This window comes from Ambystoma mexicanum, chromosome 9 (genome assembly GCF_040938575.1).
Source record: "Ambystoma mexicanum isolate Mex_15411 chromosome 9, UKY_AmexF1_1, whole genome shotgun sequence".
NCBI classification, from domain to species: Eukaryota; Metazoa; Chordata; class Amphibia; order Caudata; family Ambystomatidae; genus Ambystoma; species Ambystoma mexicanum.
In genome coordinates, this window is record NC_090931.1 from 78,158,545 (window position 1) to 78,178,340 (window position 19,796).

Consider the following 19,796-nt stretch of genomic DNA (forward strand, 5'->3'; position numbering starts at 1 on the left):
CTAAAAATGTCAAACACACTGCATTGTTAACACAGTGTGTGATGTAACAGGCAGTATTAAAACACACACTAGATCAGTCTATTTTCGGTAACAATTCACATGTAATGACCTGTAAACTCCACTATCATGGCAATACCGCATTTGTCCCTGTAAGGAGATCAAGGGATGGCTTTGTCCAGCATACCAGTGTTTGTCCTTCTCAGGATACCTGTGCCGGTGTTGCCCCAATAACTCAGCATTTGCCCCTTCAAGGACACAACTGTGATGGCTTAGCACAACATACCAGCATCACCCATGTACACAGTATAATTCATGCATGGACACGATAGAAAGACTAAATTCACCATGAGTAAAATTTGTTTTTACTATGACTATGCTTAATGTAACAGTGTACACATTCTAACTTGAATACATTTTTCAGCATTCATATATGAGCTTTATTAAAGTAATTTGTGAAAATCCAGCTCCTTCTGCGACGGTAATATCCTGACCCTTCTATGGCAAACCTTTGTTTGAGGTTTGTCAAATTTCCCAAAGAACTGTTTGAGAACATCACCATAATGAAGATTCCCCCTGCTAACAGCGCAGGGAACTCTTGATTCTATTAAAGACAAGGAGGCGAGCATTAAGCTTCATCTTCTTTTATTTTCCACTCTCCAGTAGTTTCAACAAATATAACTTTGTAAACTTTTCATTTTTTTTTCTTTTAAAATTTAACAAAAAACTTGAAGTCCCATGAATCCTGTAGTCCCATAGTCTCTGGCCATGTGACCTAGTCCTTCCTGTCCCTTAGTTCTTCCTCTTCTTGACTGCTCGAACTGCAATCTTTTCCCAAACTGGTCAACTTGTTCCGAACCTTCTGCTCAGTGCCGGATTGGCTTCTCACACTTGAACTTGCTAGCTCGCTCCAGGCAATGCAATCCTTTAATCGTCTCAGCTGTTCTTTTGCTTGTCTCCTAATGCCAGGAGAAAACAAAAAGTACATATTAGGGCGGGGAATACACACCCTATTCTGGAAGGAATAATCATATTAATTATAAACTGTGTATCAAGTCATTCATTTCAACATCTTGTCTGCTTGTGTATTCGGAACGGGAATTTAATGCTCGCCTCCTTGTCTTTAATAGAATCAAGAGCTCCCTGCGCTATTAGCAGGGGGAATCTTCATTCTATGTCAAGACGGAGGCGAGCATTAAGCTTGTTCAAAGCTTCTTACTGCTGAATCAGCTATTGTATTAAATGGGCTAAAATAGAACGTTCTACACGTTGAATCACTATCCCAATCTGCTACTCTCATAATGTCTTCCAACGCTGCGTCTTGCCCTAATGCTTTCGAGGCCATCGCTCCTCTAACTGAATGTGCCCCAAATCTGGACATATCGATGCCAGCCATGTTCATGATGTCTCTAACCCATCTCGCTATTGTGGCGGTAGCTACTCCCTTATGTGGTTTTCTGCGCGCTATCAAAAGCTGGGTTATCCCTGCCGGCCTCACTTCTGCTGTTCTAGACTCGTATTCTTTAATACATGTTGCTACACACCACTTGGGGTGATCTGGCATGTATGGGTAAGTGATTGATGAAGAGTCTGTCTTTGTCCTTCTAACTATGTTGAATGTCACTCCTTCCGGACCAAAAGACTTTCTATTGATCTCTAGAGCCTTCATGATACCATGCACAGGAGCATAGCCAGTTTTCCGGATAACTGTCCCAGAGACAGATATCTGTTGTTTGGCAAATCGGCGAGAAATCTCAGCACTGTGGGAACGTCCCATAAGGTTTCGTATCTTGGCTGAGGCGGTTTCCTAAATCTAATCCCTTTCAGCAGTCTTATCACTGCTATATTCTCTCCTATTGGAAGTCCCTCTATCGGCAGATGCCCTGCCGAAATTGCGGACCTATAGACTCCTATAGTCCTATAGTCCTGTAAGCTTTACCATCCGGTAACAATTCCGCTAGGAAGTTTAGAACTTCGACTCGAGGGGCAGAAACGGGATGAATCTTTCTCCTTCTGCACCATGTCGACCATCTATTCCAAGCTGCGTCATAGCTCCTTCTGGTGGAAGGTGCCCAAGACTCAGTGATGAGGCTTGCAGCCTGCGCCGAAATTCCCGGGAGATTCCAGTGTCTCCTGCTATCCTGCACGCCATCAGCGGCAGCATCCCCTTCACTCTCAGATGGTGAAATGACCCAGCTGGGTCTGTGAGCAAGTTCACTCCTTGAGGTAATAGTCTCGGGTAGTCTATTAGCAGTTCCATGAGCGTCAGAAACCAAACTTGCGATTTCCAAAGCGGAGCTACTACTATGAGGCTCGCTGCTTCTCTGCGCACTTTCGCTAATACCCTGCTCATCATTATAAATGGCGGAAAAGCGTAGAGAGTCTGCTCTCTCCAGTCTTGCAGGAAAGCGTCCGCCCCTGCTGCTGCTGGGTCTAACCTCCCGCTGAAGAATCTTTCTTTCTGTGCGTTCAGTCTGGACGCAAACAGATCTGTGTGAATCGGTCCCCACAGTTCTTCTAGCTGTCGGAATGTCTCCCGATCCAGCATCCAATCGCTGGAGTCCGAGAGGTATCTGGAGTTCCAGTCCGCTATCACATTCAGTGAACCTGGAAGGTACTTGGCTACCACTGAAATTCCAGATTTCAGGCAGGTGTGCCAAAAATCCTTGGTTATCGCCGCCAGCAATCTGGATCTCGTCCCTCTTAAATGATCTATGTATCTGACTGCTGAGATGTTGTCCATCTTCAGCAGAATACAGGAATTCACTTTTCCTTTCATGAAAGCCCTGATCGCAAATGATCCGGCTAACAATTCCAGACAGTTGATGTGAAGCTGGAGTTGTTCTGCGCTCCATCTCCCACCTGTCTGGAGATTCCCGCATCGGGCTCCCCAGCCTGCTCGGCTGGCATCTGACTCTATTATCAGATCTGGACGGTCGCCGAAGATGGCTCTTCTGTTCCATGCTTCCATATTCGCTAACCACCACTGTAGTTCTGTCCTGGATTCTTGATCGATCTGAACTAGGTGGTGATAATAGGGCTCGATAATGAAGCGGGCCTGGAAAGATTGCTTGTATCGACGCTGATAATAAGCCTACCACTCGAGCTACAGTGCGGAGGGAGATCACTGTTTTGCTGAGACACGCTCTCAATTCCCTTTTTATGTCTCGTATCTTCCTGCCGGGAAGCTCTAGAGTAGCTGTCCTGGTATCCAGGATAAACCCTAGGAATTCTAACCTCTTGGCTGGTTTCAATTCTGACTTCTCCTGATTCACTAAAAAACCCAGAGACGACAGGAGCTTCACCACCCAGTCGGCTTGGTAAAGGAGAGTCTCCTTGCAGCTTGCCATCAGCAGGATATCGTCTAGATATATAATCACCCAAATCTCTTTCTCCCTGATTGCTGCTGCTACCGGTTTCATGATCTTTGTGAACGCCCACGGTGCTGACGCCAGCCCGAAAGGCATCGTAGCAAATTGCCATAATTGCCCGTCCCAGTCGAACGCTAGGAAAGGGCGAAACTCTTTGTGAACTGGTATCGTCAGGTATGCATCTTTTAGGTCTATCCTCGCTAGCCAATCGTCTTGCCTGAGTGTATCTCTGAGCTGATGCGTCCCTTCCATTTTGAAATGGTTGTAGACTACCCAACCGTTCATGTTTTTTAGATTTATTACTGGCCTTACTTTTTCTTTCCGGTGGACTAAAAACATCCTGCTCACAAATTGTGGGGGCAATACGCATTGCTCTATCGCTTGCTTCTCTGCTAACTTTTGCAATTCTGTGTGTAATAGACTTTTCTCTATTTGGGTCGAGGCTAGAGGACGGGGAATATGACTCTGAATGGGAGTCTCTATGAAGTCTATGTGCATGCCATTCACTGTCTGCAGAACCCAGGCGTCGCTGGAAAGCGAGCGCCAGTTTTCCCCAAATAGCGCTGTCCTCCCCCCAACTGGAGGGTATGCAAAAGTTCTCACCTGCGGGGAAGTTGTGTCCTCTTCCCTGTCCTCTGCCTCTCCTCCCTCTTGGGAATGGCCTCTAGACGGGAAGAATGAATCAGGCTGCCTGTTCTCCCAGTAGGTGTTCCTGTTTCCTTGGGGCCTTTTGAATGCCTGATAGCGACCGGTCGCTCGGCCTCTGGACCGACCGGTCCCGCTAAAAACTCTCCCGGGAAAGATCTTTTTCATTGAGGCCTGGGCCTTTTCTAATGAGGTAAAGGTTCCCACGAACCTCCCCATTTCCTTGCCAAATGTGTCGCCAAATAAGAGTCCTTGCGCTGCTTCGCCTGCTTCATACGACGACAGGTCTCCTAGTTTGTTGTCGATTTTAAGGAGAAGGCCTCTTCGGCGTTCTGAAGAGATCGCACAGTTTGCGTTGCCTAAGAGGCATACGGCCCTCTGCGCCCAGTTGGCCAGGACTGCGGGGTCCACTTCCTCCCCCGTGTCTTTGGCCCGTTCTGCCATGTCCATAATCTTCGCTAATGGACCAGCCAGGTCCAAGACTTTTTCCTGGCAGCTCTTCCACGAGCGGTCTATGCCCTTCCTGGGATCTCTGTTCGCTTTGGAGACGAATGAGAGCATCTTCGGATCGAGTTCTGGTGCTTCCGCCACCTTGCCCGGTAAATCCGGCTTGGGACACTCCGCTCTCATCCGCTGCCTGACTTCCCTCTCTAGCGCCTTACGCAACCTCTGCGTCATGTATTTAGCTATCCTCGGTGAGGGTACCCATTCGGAGGATCTGGGATTTCTTATTTCTTCTGGTTGAAACATATCTGATGTTTCCTCCTCCTCTAGGTTATTCATTTTCCTTAGTTTTTTCCTCGGAGGAGGCTGGCTCTCCTCGTCCCCTTCATTATCTGCTTCCTCCTGTGAGGAGGCTGGGGATTCTTGAGGATCCTCTTCTGGGGAGTACTCCTCTCTGCTGCCCATATTGTCATCCCCTGGGTAGGGGGTCTTGAGGCTCGGCACCTGTGTCTTCCTCATGAACGCTTCCCTGAGCTTACTGAAAGAGTCCGAAGCCTCTGGGGCCATTAGTCCTGCCCCTTCCATCTGGCCCGGGGGGTCAGAAGAGTCGCCGCTCTTCCGGGCCTTGGTACACCCCTTTGGACCTTTCAATGAGGTCCTAGTGGACGTGCTTTCTTCGGTGCTTGAATGATTTTTGCTCAAAAATATTTCAATAGTCTGGAGTCTCTCCTGTAAGGGTCTAACCCCTTGAGCTACTGCCTCTGACAACGAATCTCCCAGCACTTCCTTAAAACTGTGGGCCAGGTCTTCATAGCCTGCCTCTTCATCACTCCATTCAAAATTGGACATCTCTTGTGCTGACAGGTGCCTTGAAATTACCTTAGAAAGGTGTAGTGGCACGTCCAATGATTTGCTTTATGAGACTGCACCTTCTTTATTGCCAGTACGAAACTGTGATCTTCTTAGGGATCCTTTGTACTATCCCTTGAGTGAATACTCACTGAAAGCTTATTATAAAGGAAAAACCAGCTGAAGCTAGGCAGAATACATGTAAATTCGGAGCTAATTCTTACTCTGTATTGCTACACGCTCGAAAATCTCCTTCGCACTGGAGAATTTCGAAATAGGCCCCTCCCCACCAAGGGAGGGGGCCTGTCATGCGAGCGTGGCGCTTGTATTAATATGGAGGGGAATCCCTCCTTACGTGAGCTGCGGTCGCACTCCGGCCCCTCCTCCACAAGGGTGGGGGCCGGGGCTGCTCTTCAGCGTGGCCTCCACGAAGAATCCCTTGAATTCCGAGGATGGGGCCGCCTACGCAGTACGCGAGCGGGGAAAGAAGAGCTTTCCCGCTTGCGACAAGCTCTGCCCCTGCAAGGGTGGGGGCTAGCCTGCTCCCAGCACGTGTGAAAGCGCCGTGGGGCTCGTGAAGAGGAGATCTGCAGGCCCCTGGGGTGCCGGTAGTGCGGCATGGGGCCGCGGGTCCCTCTCACACTAAATTATCACGCCATCAAACAATTTCTCTATAAAACGCAGTGCCGCTGCGCGTTTTTATAACAACATAAGTCATAACGTTCTATACAGTACTGCTAACACGTCGTAACTATAAACTATAAACACTGAGTTACGGAGCACCAAGAAAACTGTACTTATCTTTCGGAGAGCAGAAAAAGAAGAGGAAGGACTAAGGGACAGGAAGGACTAGGTCACATGGCCAGAGACTATGGGACTACAGGATTCATGGGACTTGAAGTTTTTTGTTAAATTTAAAAATAAAAAAAATAAAAAAATAAAAAATGAAAAGTTTACAAAGTTATATTTGTTGAAACTGCTGGAGAGTGGAAAATAAAAGAAGACGAAGCTTAATGCTCGCCTCCGTCTTGACATAGAATCTAGGCACCCGGGAACAGGCGGAGGATGGAAGCAAGTGGATTGACTCAAAAAACTTGCTGGGACATTTTATAGTGGGGGGTGGGATCTTTTGGCTATATCATTGTGTCAATTTCCATTACACATATGCAACTGTTTTTTCAATAAGGTAAATACATGAATATAGAAATTATCCAGCTTAGTCAGGTCTGTTGATCGATGTCCTCGTATTCACAACAAAAGACATTTGGAATACTATCATTTTTTTAAAACATTATTGGAAAGTATTAAACATTTTTCAACAGATTTTTAAAACAAGAATACGTTTGTTATGAATGTTGGACAAGTGTGTTACGTGCTTTAATGATGTACCTCCAGGCTGCCCAGTTCTGTTACCTGGGTCTCCTCTTTGCATTTTCATGAAATGTTTGCACAGGCATTTGGGCTGCATTCTCTTCCATGGTTATGGGCAGCACGCTTGTCTTGGAAGCAAGGCAAAGCAGCCCAGGTTCGAATCCCAGTGCCGCTGCTTAGCGTCTTATAAAAGATTATTGAATTCATCACAGAAAGGGGCACACAGGTTTAGTAGACATTTTAACTGATGGAGCAGCTCTCCACTGTGCTGTCAGTACCTCTCCCCACACACTACGCTAGGGTGATCAGACGTCCCAGTATTTGGTGCTCTGTCCCCCTTTCTCAAGATTATGTTCCCATTGGAAATTGCAGTGGTCCCGGTTTTTTGTAGTAGGTCTTCATAGCTGGCAGGCAGAAATGCACCATCTCGCACAGAAGAAATGCTGCATTTTACAATTTAAGATAGTGTTAGTTTGTGATAAATTAATCATAATATGTGTTTCTTTGAACAGTAACAGTTAAACACCCTTCTCCTCCAAATGCTACTGAAGTGTAGTGCCTTCACAGCCACTTGCAAGAGTTAGTCCTACTTCTATGTCAGTTGCCCTGTTCCTTTTTTTTACTTTTTAAATCTGACCACCCTACACTACGCCACACTCGGGCATGCCTTGTTGCAAGACCTCTCTCAGAGTGAATGGCGTAGCATAGAAGTCGAGTCATGTAATACACGCACATGCGCACTAGGTGAAAGGAAGTAGTTGGAGGCCCTTGAAAGCTGCAGAAGTAGCACAGTTCTAGTGCTGCAAGTTGAGTCACGGAATGTTAATGTTGTTAATGTTAAAGATGTTTGTACTGCGCAACCGTCATTAACGGAATTGGTCCCCAGGCGGATCTGAAAGTAAGAGGCGCGGTGAGTGAGTCGGGTAAAGAGGGAGTAGGAAAGTGAGAGAGGTGGTGTCCTGTTGGCAGCTTCAGTTCAGTTTTCACTGTGCGCCGAGCTTTGGTGTGAATATTGGACCGATGCGAGACCTTGTGTGCTGTTGTTGTGGTTTATGTGTTGTTTGTTTGTTGTTGCGGGGTAGCTCTGAAAATGCACGTTTTTTTCTACAATGTAGTGATTTTAAGGCAGTTGGCGCGTGTTTGGCCAATTAAAGGTGCCCCACAGGAAATGCTCTCACATTCAACCCTAACCCAGGCTTTTCAGTGTGGTTTATTACCTCCCTCTTTTTATATTCAGGTCTATTGACAGATGCGCCTGAAATAGCCGCTGAAAGGTGGTGGCCCTGTTTCCTTCCTAGCCCAAGGCCTTCCTTTGGCGTAGCCAGGGCAACGCACACACACGCCAGCCCCCTCCATTCTGATATGCACAGTGCTACTTGGGGGCAAACATTAATCCTGGGCTGGCCACAAACAACGTTTCTGAACTTTGCAGGACCGTTATGCTGGGTCAGTGTAAAAATAAAGTAATACTTCAACAGCTTTACAAGTTCTACAGAGCTGCTCAATTCCTGGCAATTGGACTGTTGAAAGAGGGTGTCTTTATTTGTATGGGGTGCATATGGGCTTTACACAGTGCATATAACTCAAGCTATAGAGCCAAACCTGCCTTACACAGTGCATATAACTCTAGCTATAGAGCCAAACCTGCCTTACACAGTGCATATAACTCAAGCTATAGAGCCAAACCTGCCTTACACAGTGCATATAACTCAAGCTATAGAGCCAAACCTGCCTACATTTGAAAATCAAAAACCCTGAGAATTATGCGCCTCCCATAGCCACGCAAGACCCCGCCCAGTTACACAAGACTCCGCCCACATGTCAAAAAGTTAAACTATTGAAGGTGTGATCGGCTAGCTGCACAAAACTGCATCAAATGAAACTGCCCTCAAAAACTCATTTACCATTTTTACAGGGCCCTTTTGCATTTGGAAGCATTGCACTAAACCAGATAAAGGCATGTTTGCTAACATGTGCAGACAGGTCTTCTCAGCTGCAGGCAAGGGGACCTCCAAACATCATTTTGAAATGCGCACCCACACACCATTCCATTCGGAGACGGCCTTCCAGCCTCCTTAAGTGGGAATATACCCCTGGTTTCCCCGTTAGAACTACACGACTTCAAGTCCCAGAATGCAGTTCAGTCATTTCACACTGGCATGCATCTTGTTATGCAGGACGTAAATAAAATGTGCAATGCCTCACCGAGGGTAAAAACATCGTTTTCATGTCAACTAAGCAGATATGCCACAGACTGGTATGCATTGTTAGTCTGGTATTTACTTTAGCATAGATCAGCGGTATTCAAACTGTGGGTCGCGACCCCCTAGGGGTCCGCGGGTGCATCCCAGGGGGGCCCTGAGAGCTCAGCATGAAAAAAGATTTTTTTTTTTTTTTTTTTTTTTTTTTAGATTGGAAGAAATGGGCAGGGGTGGCCCACATGGGCGGGCTGAAGCATGAAACTGTCTCAGGCAACAATGAAAAAGTGGCCCACAGTTGTAAATGGATATTCATTCCTTTAGTCACAGACTGGGCCTCATTACTACTATGGCGGACCAGTAACAACGGTGCTGGTAAGCTACCGGCACCGTTGCTACCGTTCCGCCATAGTAAGAGTTGTGCTCGTGGGTGCTTGACAGCCCCCGCCAGGTCTGACCTCAGCTCGTCGGATGCACCGGCACCGTTATTAACGGTGCCGGTGCATCCGAGCTCCCCCTTCCCATTTGAGCCATATGGGGCTCAAATGGGAATGGGGATCTACCCGCACCTTCGAAAGGGCAATTATCATGTCCGCCTAACTCGGCATGACCTAGTAATTGCCCATTCGCGGGTGCCAGACCCGGATGCAACTCCAGTGGCAGCCGTGCCGGTTTTACCGGCACAGCTACCGCCAGAGTAGTTATGAAGCCCACTGTTTCAATAGTACCCAAAGGGGTGCTTTGTGTTAAAATGTAAGTAAATTGTGATATATTCAGCAACAATGGTCAACATTACTAACTGCATAGTGGCCCCTCACCCATTATGGAGGAGCTAAGGAGCCAGCCCAGTGAAACAGTGAGCACTCCCTCAGCTGCTTTATCCAGCTAATGGAGTGCTCCTGGGCTGGCTGAACTGTCAAAGGGAAACACTGTTTCCCTTTACAGTTCAGTTTAGTTCCCCAGCCGCACATGCTCACTGAGCCATGCAAGTGCTGGGGTGTTTTGCTTCGCCAGCATTGCATAGCTCATTGGAAATGCTGGCTGGGGCACTGCATGTCTGTATGTCCGAGGGGGAGCTCCTGCGCCTCCTCGCACATACGGACAGAGCAGCTGGAGCAGCACCCACACACAGGCCAATGCAGAAGGTACGTTTATGTTCATTGTTTTTATTTAAACATGTGTATGGATGCGTTATGAGTGAGTGTATGGTGATGGATGCTCATGTGAATGATAGAGTGATTGCTGTATGAATGTGCAGCGCCTTGCATATACACATAATCATGTTCATTGTGTTAGGACCAGTGGGGCCCAGGGGACAGGGATGGCATCTTTTTACCGGACATCTATCATTCAAAACCCTCTGCCTTGTCCACAAGGCTTTCTGGGGCCTCGGTCCAAAATACCTTCAGCTATTCCTCCGCAAATACCTCCCCTCTCGAGCTCTTCACTCCTCTACCTCCAACTCCCTCAGGGTCAGTCGTTTATCAAAGAAACGAGCTGGGGGTAGATCTCCGTCTTCGGCTGGGGCCTCCCTCTGGAACAGCGCCCTGCCACTCTAAAACTTGAGGAGAACCATCTTTCTTCCTGCACTTATCAGACCTACCCTGTCTGCTGCCTTAAACGTAGCACTTGCAAATTGCTGGCTGCACTACCACTGTTTGTTGTCTTTATTATTTATTTATTGTTATTTATCTGTTTCTCCTCTGCTTCGCACTTTCCACTTCTCCCCCCTTCCATGCACTTTTCCCCTCACACTTGCGCGTTCTCAATGTCACTGGGCCTAGTAAGATCGCTGTTTTATTCTCCTCTGTTCCCCTCCCTTGCCTTGTCACGCTCTGAAACACTTGTGTACGAGCGCGATAGAAATAAAATATCAATGCCTGCCCCCTGGACTCCCAGCAACAATTGCAAACTGTTTGGCTATTTACCCATTTTTTGTTAAAAGTATGCTCTACAATGCAACATTTTAACCTATTATTTAAAAAGAAATTCACAGGGGGAAACCCCCCCGAACCTCCCCTTAATGCCCCTCCCCTTAAAAAAGATTCACCAGCCGCCACTGGCCCTCAGACTGTGTTGGGAACGGGATGGGGGAACCGAGGGACTATGGTGGGAGCACAATGGGCGGGAACCATGGGATAGTGATGGGAGCAGAGTGGGGAGAGCCCTGGGTGTGTGATGGGGTGGGGAGAGACCAGCGACTGGGTAGGAGTGGGATGAGGGAGCCCAGCGACTTTGATGGGAGCAGGTGACGGCGCGCAATATATACTGTCCATTTGGCATTTCTGGGGGGTCCCGACCTGCCCAAATTTTGCTCAGGGGGGCCCTGGCCAAAAAAGTTTGAAGACCACTGGCATAGATGCAGATTATGGGGCTTTTAAATGCTTAGCAGCCCATCCCAGTGAGCTGTTAAGGGACAGAGAAATGGACCATTCCCACACACTTGCCTGCTAATGCCTGCAATAAGACGTGCAACGTGGGTTACTTAAAAGAAACAAAGAGAACGAGGGGAATATGCCTGCAGCCTGTATAGTCCTGCTGAGACATCTCTTACATTTTAGCAAGCCCTTGATCCGCGCTTCCCTGGCAGGAACAAATAAAAGTAACCTTTAATTAGAAAATCACAGACAATTTTAAAAAAACCTCCCTTTTCGGGGATGCGGGTGTGGCAAGTGCTGCCACTGCCCCTTCAATGTTGACTGCTCCAGCCCTTCCGAGCCTCAGAGCAGCAGCAACTCTGGGCCTGCTGCGAAAACCCAGAGACTCCAAGCTCTTCCCCGGAACCCGAAAAAGGGCGTGAAAACCATGAGACTCTGGGCTAAACCCGGAGGCTAGGCAGGCATGTAGAGAGCGTTGTATGTATAAAACAAGCATCAAAGCAAACAGTTTTTGCTTTTGAGTTGGCATGGGATAGACATTTTCCAGGCACTGCCATAATGGTACTGCCTCACCAAAAGATGGCAACAGCTAGAAAAAGTTGTAAGTGCATGGTCAACTATGTCACTACCTGGCAAATTACTACTTTAAGTGGGCCGGGGCTAGCCGGGGCCGAGACCCGACATTCTCCAAAAGGGGCTTCCGAGAAGGGGCTCTGCCGGGGCACACCCCCGACTTGCCCCAGCCACGCTGACACCTGAGGCAGCCTGTTTAGCCGAAGCGCTGCAGTTACACAGGCTGCCTGCAGGTGTCAGCACTTCAGATTAGAAAAAAGAAAAAGCATCACTGCCTTTTCTTTTTGCTCAACCGAAGTGTTAGCACCTGCAAGCAGCCTGTGTAACCGTGCAACACTTTGGCTACACGGGCTGCTTGATGTCTCTGTGCTCAGAAACAGGAGAAGGGCTGGACTGCCCAGCTCTCCTTTTGCTTCCAAGTAAATAGTCATCACGCAGCATGAAGCACCTTGGATTCATGCTGCGTGATTAATGTACTCGAAAATAAAAGGAGAGCTGAGCAGTCCAGCGCTCCTCCTGTTTCTGAGAACAAACAAATCAGCAGGAGGGTGACCTTTCATTCAAGGAACCCGTGGTTAAAGTATTGCACCACGTGGCTCCTTGAATTAAAGGGCTGCTTGTGAGCTGGGGCACACTTGTGTCACACCTTTGGTGCGCCCAGCCCCTTCTTCTGTTTAAAAGGAGGGGCTGGGCGCAACAAAGGTAATAATGCCAGTGCGTCCCAGCTGTGCTCCTTTTACCAGCCCCCACCCTACTTAGGCGAGGGGCCTAGGCTACACCCCATAAGGAGAGCACCCCTCAATTCATAATCCCACTTAAAGCACTGATTAAGGCAAGAGCCTTGGCTTGTCAATACCTTTTTTTTATAAACAAGATTTCAGTGCATGGAACAGATCTGAATAAATACATTTTACTTAAAAATCACTCAGTCGCCGAAGTCTCACTTGGTTAAGGCATTTTTATTACACTTGAAGCAATTTACAGCAGCAATTACTCCATTAACTTTCAGCATACTGTTTAAAAATAACACTGTCCGACCTTATACAGCACAAAGATTGATGTTACGGCAGGATAATGCTAGCTCAAAGAGATTACATGAGGGTGGATTTTCGGCAGGGTGAGTTAGGTAGTTATTCGGAATGGCCAAAGTGATTAGTGTGGCCATGGGCAGGCCAATAGTTGGATGAAAGCCAAGCAACGCCCACACCCTGCTCCTCCCAAAACAAGGTCGTACTGCCTTTACTGTTGTGCCCCCGTTTTGCGCCATTCTCTCTCCATCCAGGTGTGTCAAAGCTAGGTTTTACTGCATTTAATGTTGTGGGCCCTTTCTAAGCCCATTCCCCTCTATCCAGGTATCCCAAAGCTAGGTGTTACTACATTTAGGCGAATTGCGCTAGTTAGCCATATCTCACACTTAGGAGGATTGTGTGAGATGTGGCTAGGTAACACAGTGGCCTTAAACAGAGATGCCTCCTTCCCTCCACCCCCTGAAAAGGGACTACTAAGTAACAGGAGAAGCTGATAGGCACGATACGATTAGGCCAGGGAAGGAGGCTCAAGGGAAACTGGGGGAGGGAAAATCAGGGAAGAGAGACTCTAGGCCCAGGCGTACCCCCAGTGAGGGCCAACAAGAGAAATGCACCAGACCCTCCCCAATAGATAATAGACAATGGTATTACCCAAATTGACCTTTTACAATTGACCTTTTGCACAATTGACCTAATTATAGTGGTCCTAATTGACCATCTGCACAATTGGCCTTTATATTATTTTAGTTATTTTATATATGTATTGGGTTGGTTTTGGATTATAAATAATATAAGGGGATTGGGTGGGGGAGTTGCAGGGGGTTTTGGATTGGGTGGGGGGATTGCGGGAGAGGGGTTCCCCCTGCATATATGTCCTAATTGACCTTCTAAATTAGGTCAATTCTCCTAAGGTCAATTCTCCCAAGGTCAATTGTGAAAAGGTCAATTAGTATACAACTCGTTGTCTAGGTTACGTAGGGTATTGAGGAAGACGACTAACCGCTCCCTGAGGATTCCCCTTAGGCCAGTGAACCCATCACTTACCTTGAAATAGGGCTGGTAATAAGAAATCAAAAAGCTGAACAAATTACAGACAAGCATAGGAATCATGAGTACTGAGGGGACAATTAAGGTAGAACCCAGAAAGGGCAATACGGGGAATACAAAGATCATGACTGCCACAGGTGACACAGTTAGATGAATGTCATTCGTAGGAAATGTGACACATTTAAGCATTCAGGTGTGGGAATTGTGATGCACTTGGATGGATTTTCAGGGGAGAGTGTGACACAGTTGGGTGAGTTTCAGAGGTGGGAGATGTGACGCACTTGGATTGATTCCTGGAGTGGGGGGGGAGTGGTGCACTTGGGGGTATTTCCGGGAGCGGCGGGTGTGGTCCACTTGATGGACTCCTAGCGTGGGAGATGTGGTGTGCTTGGGTGAACTTCTGGGTTTGGAGGTATGGAGCACTTGATGGACTCCTAGCGTGGGAGATGTGGTGTGCTTGGGTGGACTTCTGGGTTGGGAGGTATGGAGCACTTGATGGACTCCTAGCGTGGGAGATGTGGTGTGCTTGGGTGGACTTCTGGGTTGGGAGGTATGGAGCACTTGGATGGATCTCCAGGACTTTCACCAATGGTCCTAATAAACTCCCTCTTCGGCATACACCTCTCAAACTCTGGACCTAACACAACCAGACCTCTACAGCACCACAATACACACGTACTTCACAACAACAAAACAAACCACACACAATCTCGCAGAACACCACATGGCGGGCAACTTCCGAAAATCACATTTATGCTCAGTGAACAGTGTTTCCGAACTGAAGCTGTCAACAGCACATTACAGCTCGCATGCTTTTTTTCCCAGTCAACCCACTAACCACCCACCCACCTTCCCTCCTTGCATTGCAGATCCTTCTGAGCGCTGCAGACCACACAAGTGGCGTCAGTGCGCAGTATAAATAACTTTAACATTAGCATCCCATCTCCCTCCTATGTGAACTCCAGAGCAATAGTGGCAGCCCCTAAGTGACAATTGCCACCTAATAAAGAAAGTTAAAAAGGGGAATAGTCAGAGGCAGACAAGGACTGGCAGAAGGAGGTGCAGGAACTGCTATCACGGGGTCAAAAGGCAACTAGGTAGTCCTTAAAGAGCAAGATTTTCAGTTCCTCCTGAATCTCAGAAGGGAGAGATACCGATCTGATATGTGTTGGTCTGTTATACGAGCATTTGAGAGTTTTGCAAGTGTAAGTATGAGTCTGACACAGCAGTGCCATGCTTGTTGGCAAACACGTTTATTTATATGTAAAAGTAAAGAAAAGGAGAAACTATCTTGCCCTACTTCTAAGAGGGGTTGTGCTACCTCAGCAAAAAGACTAAGGAATCTGTCAGGATGTCCAATAAAGGAAAATGCCCACCATCCTGTGTCCAAACCCATTTCCAACCCTTACAGTCTGAAGTAACTAAGGAGATACTGGGCATCTCCTTAACCCAGAAGGAGGCTTCTCTCCTTCTGGGTGCCAACTCAAATGTTCAGTTTTTGATTAAAAAACACAGCGAGTTATGTTTTAACTTAAAAGTTCTTGATGTAAAATGTTCCTCCAAACATATACAAAAACAACAAGATGAATGGGGAATTCCCGCCCCTTGCCTTTTCTTTTACAGGCTGTCTTATTTGTACAAAGAAACACAGTCCCCAAGCATCAGGGGGGAGGGAAGTCTCTTTTACTGTTTTTTCCCAGTTCACAATTCACAAATGTAACGTCAAGTCTGGTTTTGTGAGGGGTCAGAAATGAGAGCCTGACACAAGGTTGTCATGTTTTTGTCAAAGATATTTATTAAAAAGGAAGTGTTGGCCTCTTTGACCTTTTGCTAAAGAGGATTTTCCCCACCTATAAACCAAAACTAAGGATCTGTCTGTATCAGGACGTCAATAACCGAGAAACCATCCTTGTGTCTAAAACATCCTATCCTGACCCACACACTACAAACTAAACAATAAAAATGTGTAAAGAAAATATCTTCAACTTGAAACTGGCAAAAAGTGTTCAGAACTGATGCAAGAATAGTCTCAACAGAAATGTTCTCCAATGTAGAAGCCCTTGGTTCCAGAGGATGGATCCCTTCCCCTGGATTCTTAAGCAGAGTGAAACAGTTTCTTTTGCTAGCAGTTCCGTTGGTTCCTGATTTGCTTCAAAGGGTTCACGTTTAAACAGTCGCTTCTGGGACTGTCTTTCTTTAATGCAACTTTCTCCTTGATTCAAACAACAACCACCAATCTTTCATTGGTTCAGCCAACATGGCGTTTCTTTAACATTTCTGGGGCTTGCATACTGCATGGTGTACTCTTCTGCCAGGTTCCCATATGCAATGCCCACTGCCTGGTATACTCTCCTGCCAGGGATCTTTCTACAATGTCAACTGCCTGATGTACTCTCCTGCGAGGGCTCTTCTGCATTGTTAACTGCCTGGTATACTCCCCTGACAGGACTATATATATATATATATATATATATATATATATATATATATATATATATATATATATCTTTCAGTTGCTGTATCTTGCTTGCCAGTACTTCTCATGCCCTTTACAGTTTTCAGTGTTACCAACACTGTATGTATTGTTTTTGGTTTCATAAACAGGTATGTGCTAAGGTTGGTTTAAGAGTTGCCACACATGTAAACTCTAGGTATTCATAGTTCAATAGGGTTTGTACTTTGCCTTTTCTGCATTCAAACAATTCTTCAAACAATTCTTCAATGATATTAGATTCAGACTGCTGTTGGCGCAGGTGCCGGGTCACCCCCAGGTCTCCACTGGCTTCGGGCAGACTCACTGACTTTCTCCAGTTTACACTTCTGCAGTGGGCTGCTTTCAGCCGGTTTCCCAGGTGGAGGACATAGAAGTTCTGCTGCTTCCCTTGAGGTTGACTGGAGAACTCCGCCTTCTTGACTTGCTGAGCACTTAGGGTCTTTCGCGCAGCTCCGAACGTCTCCACAGCACTTCTGTCTATTGTACGGCGTCTCTCCCTCTAATGCGGCTGCCTACTCTGCCACATCGGTTTGTGATCTTTGCGTCTGTGAGCTCGGGGACTGGAGCCAAAATCTCCTCCTGCTCTGCCCCTGTGTTCCCAGCTCAAAGTGGGAGTAAGTCTCTCTTCTCTATGGTTCTTGCTGTTTTTAAACTTCCTGGTCCCAATTGGTTTATCAAACACTAGATCGTGTAGCTGGGTTCTTTGGTTGGGAAACCTGTATTATTCTCTTCTCCCACTTCCTTATGCCAGTACTGTTAGTCAATTCGGGGCAAGGAGAAAAGGGGGTTTCATTGTTACTTATGCATGAGAGTCTCTGTTTAATTGTGGAATGTGTTACAAAGTACTCTCTCCTTACATTATCACAGACACTAGAGGAGAGAGATGTTGGTTCTGGGTTGTTTTTATTATTCGAAATAGGGGGTGGGAGGCATAACTGTGTCGTAGCATTCACTGGAGGTGATTCAAACAAACTATTTTTTAGAGATCTGTATGGTTACATTTTAGGTGCAGCAGGGAGAACCTTGAGGCCACTCGGGGTTCAGAAAATGAAAGCACAAGACACGCACCCGCCGTTGCCAGCTGGTAGCCATGGCTGCAGTCCTCATGGGACAGAAGTCCCCAGCTTAACTTCAACCTTCTAAATCCAATTCAACTCCCAATGGGAAGTACTATGACCTATGTTGGTTGCTTTTGTAGATATATTTCAACATAGTACGTTTTACATCAAAAAGATGGTATTCCCTTAATAAAGAATGTGTATTGACCTCTGTCTGTCTGCTTGTCTACAGTCAGGTACCACAAGGCTGAGACAAAACAGGTGTTAACCAGATATTTTATATTGACAAAAATCAATTAGTACCACACTATTAACTTATAGTGTGGGATAACAATTCATCAAAATTATGTCGTCAAACAGTTCAGAAAAATGACAGTAATGTAGTTGAGCTGAAACCAGCCCTCACAACAAACCATAGAATATAAAGGGTAATGAAGCTTATCCACAAAGCAACTCATTCAAGAAAGAATTCATTAGTAGCTAAAAAACAACATTAGTAGGTTCATCCTATCTGGGCAGTATTATTCACTCTGCTCAGAGCTTCCTAAAGACACTCCTATAAACTCATGTATGCCAATGCGTTTCGGATTAATCAAAATCCATCTTCAGGGAAGGACATGTTTTAGTTTTGACAACTTTCAATTGCAATTCCTGAAATGAGTAAAGATACGCTCATTAGTCCTCTGAGGTAGCAGGGAGATTGATCAAGTGGCTCTCATGTAAGTTAAAGTGCACTAACCTCAATTACTGAGTAAGTGGGAAATACTGGCAATTACCTGCATGGTAAAAGTAAAACAACACAAATTGTAATTGTCCATTATAGGGCAAGAATCTCACTCTAAAGTGGCACACCTGTTGTTTAATCCACTTACCCGGTCGGTAGCCCAACTCCTCTTCCCGGGTAACGTGAAGGTGGCACGCTGTGATTTCCAGTGTAGGCGGCTAAAGGCAAGGAGAGATATGAAAGGTCATGTCTAGGGGTTATGCACCTTGGCTTTTAAATAAATGTAAAAAATCATCCGAATTTATAGTTAAGGAGGGCTCTGTCATGAGCCAGATGAGTGTAAATATAAGTAACTATGGTCGTGTATGGGTAAAACTAAACTCCGTATTAGCATACACTAACAATAGTGTAAGGCTGAATGCTTGCTCCCCGCATTGTTCCCCTGGACGAGTGTTCGTTCGTCTATAGAGGGACACGTGCGCTTCTGTAACTAATAGCCGTCTGTATATGAGCGGCGAAAATAGGACTCAGGGTCTCTCGCTAAAGAGGCTTACCTTAAAAGACCACGATACGCAGAGGAAAACCAGCAGCCCGTCACTAGGATGCGGTGCTCGTCTCTGACTTGTAATTAGGGTTGCCATGGAGTCGGCGCGCACGCGCGTCCCGGCGCCAACTTTGTGTGGGACATTACATCCCAGCTTCATATGTGCAGGACGTCAGTATTGACACTTGCTCACAGGGACCTAGCCCTTTTAAGGCACAGGTTCCGAAAGGGGCAAGTGCCTAAATGTTTAATGAAGACCCACAACAAGGGGGGCTAAAGTTAACAAAATTGCGACGTGCTCGCGCATCGGTTCTGCAGTATGACGTGCTTGCGCATCGGTACTGCAGTCCCGAAGGTAGCACAACGGTGTGCGCATGTCCTAGAGATTGCTTAATAAAATGTTACTCATCACATATGCTGCTTCTATAGGGGGAACAATTGTAAGTGATACTGATAGAAGAAATAGACATCTGTCTAGGTGAGTCCTTGTTCGTGCCTTAATCAAAGCAAGTGATTCAGTGATGGAAATGGTAATAATGGCACTTGTGGAAGATTAGAGGCGGGAGGAGAGGCACCAAAGCAGTATTCAACTGCGTGGTGCCCCTACCTCCCGCTAACAGTTTATGGGGACAATCTAGCCAAGGTGAAAAGCCAGGAGTCATATACCCTAGCTATAGAATTGGCTATTGAATAGGGATTGTTGCAGAACTTGAGGAAGATTAAAGATTAAAGGTTGAAGATTAAACGCCGGATGTGGGGCACCACCACAGTACTCCTGCCTCCTGCTACAATTAAGGTGACCACATGTCGAGCGTGGGGTCAAAAACTGGCAAACTGCCACCATCGTTCTCTCTAAGGGTCACCAGTTAGGTGGCATTGATCGAAGATCTGTTCCTAGTGTAAACCAGAGGTACATCAAAACTTATGGGTCTCGCTTAGACACCTGTACATAACCAACAGTTGAATTTCAATTTAATTAATCTCCCGGTGTCAGAGCAGTTCACAATCTACTCTATTAACAGGTATAGCGGATACTCCTATCACAAAACCTAATTAGACCTCTCAGTGCCAGGGC

At 46.5% G+C, this 19,796-nt stretch overlaps 1 long non-coding RNA gene across 1 annotated transcript; it reads right to left on the reverse strand.

Moving 5' to 3' along the window:
• Positions 1–625: 625 nt before the first annotated feature.
• On the reverse strand, positions 626–18,814 carry LOC138489580 (uncharacterized). The gene is made up of 3 exons (XR_011274822.1): positions 18,732–18,814; positions 18,326–18,395; positions 626–956 (listed from the first exon to the last, which is right to left on the reverse strand). It is a non-coding gene; the product is annotated as an uncharacterized lncRNA (long non-coding RNA).
• Positions 18,815–19,796: the final 982 nt, after the last annotated feature.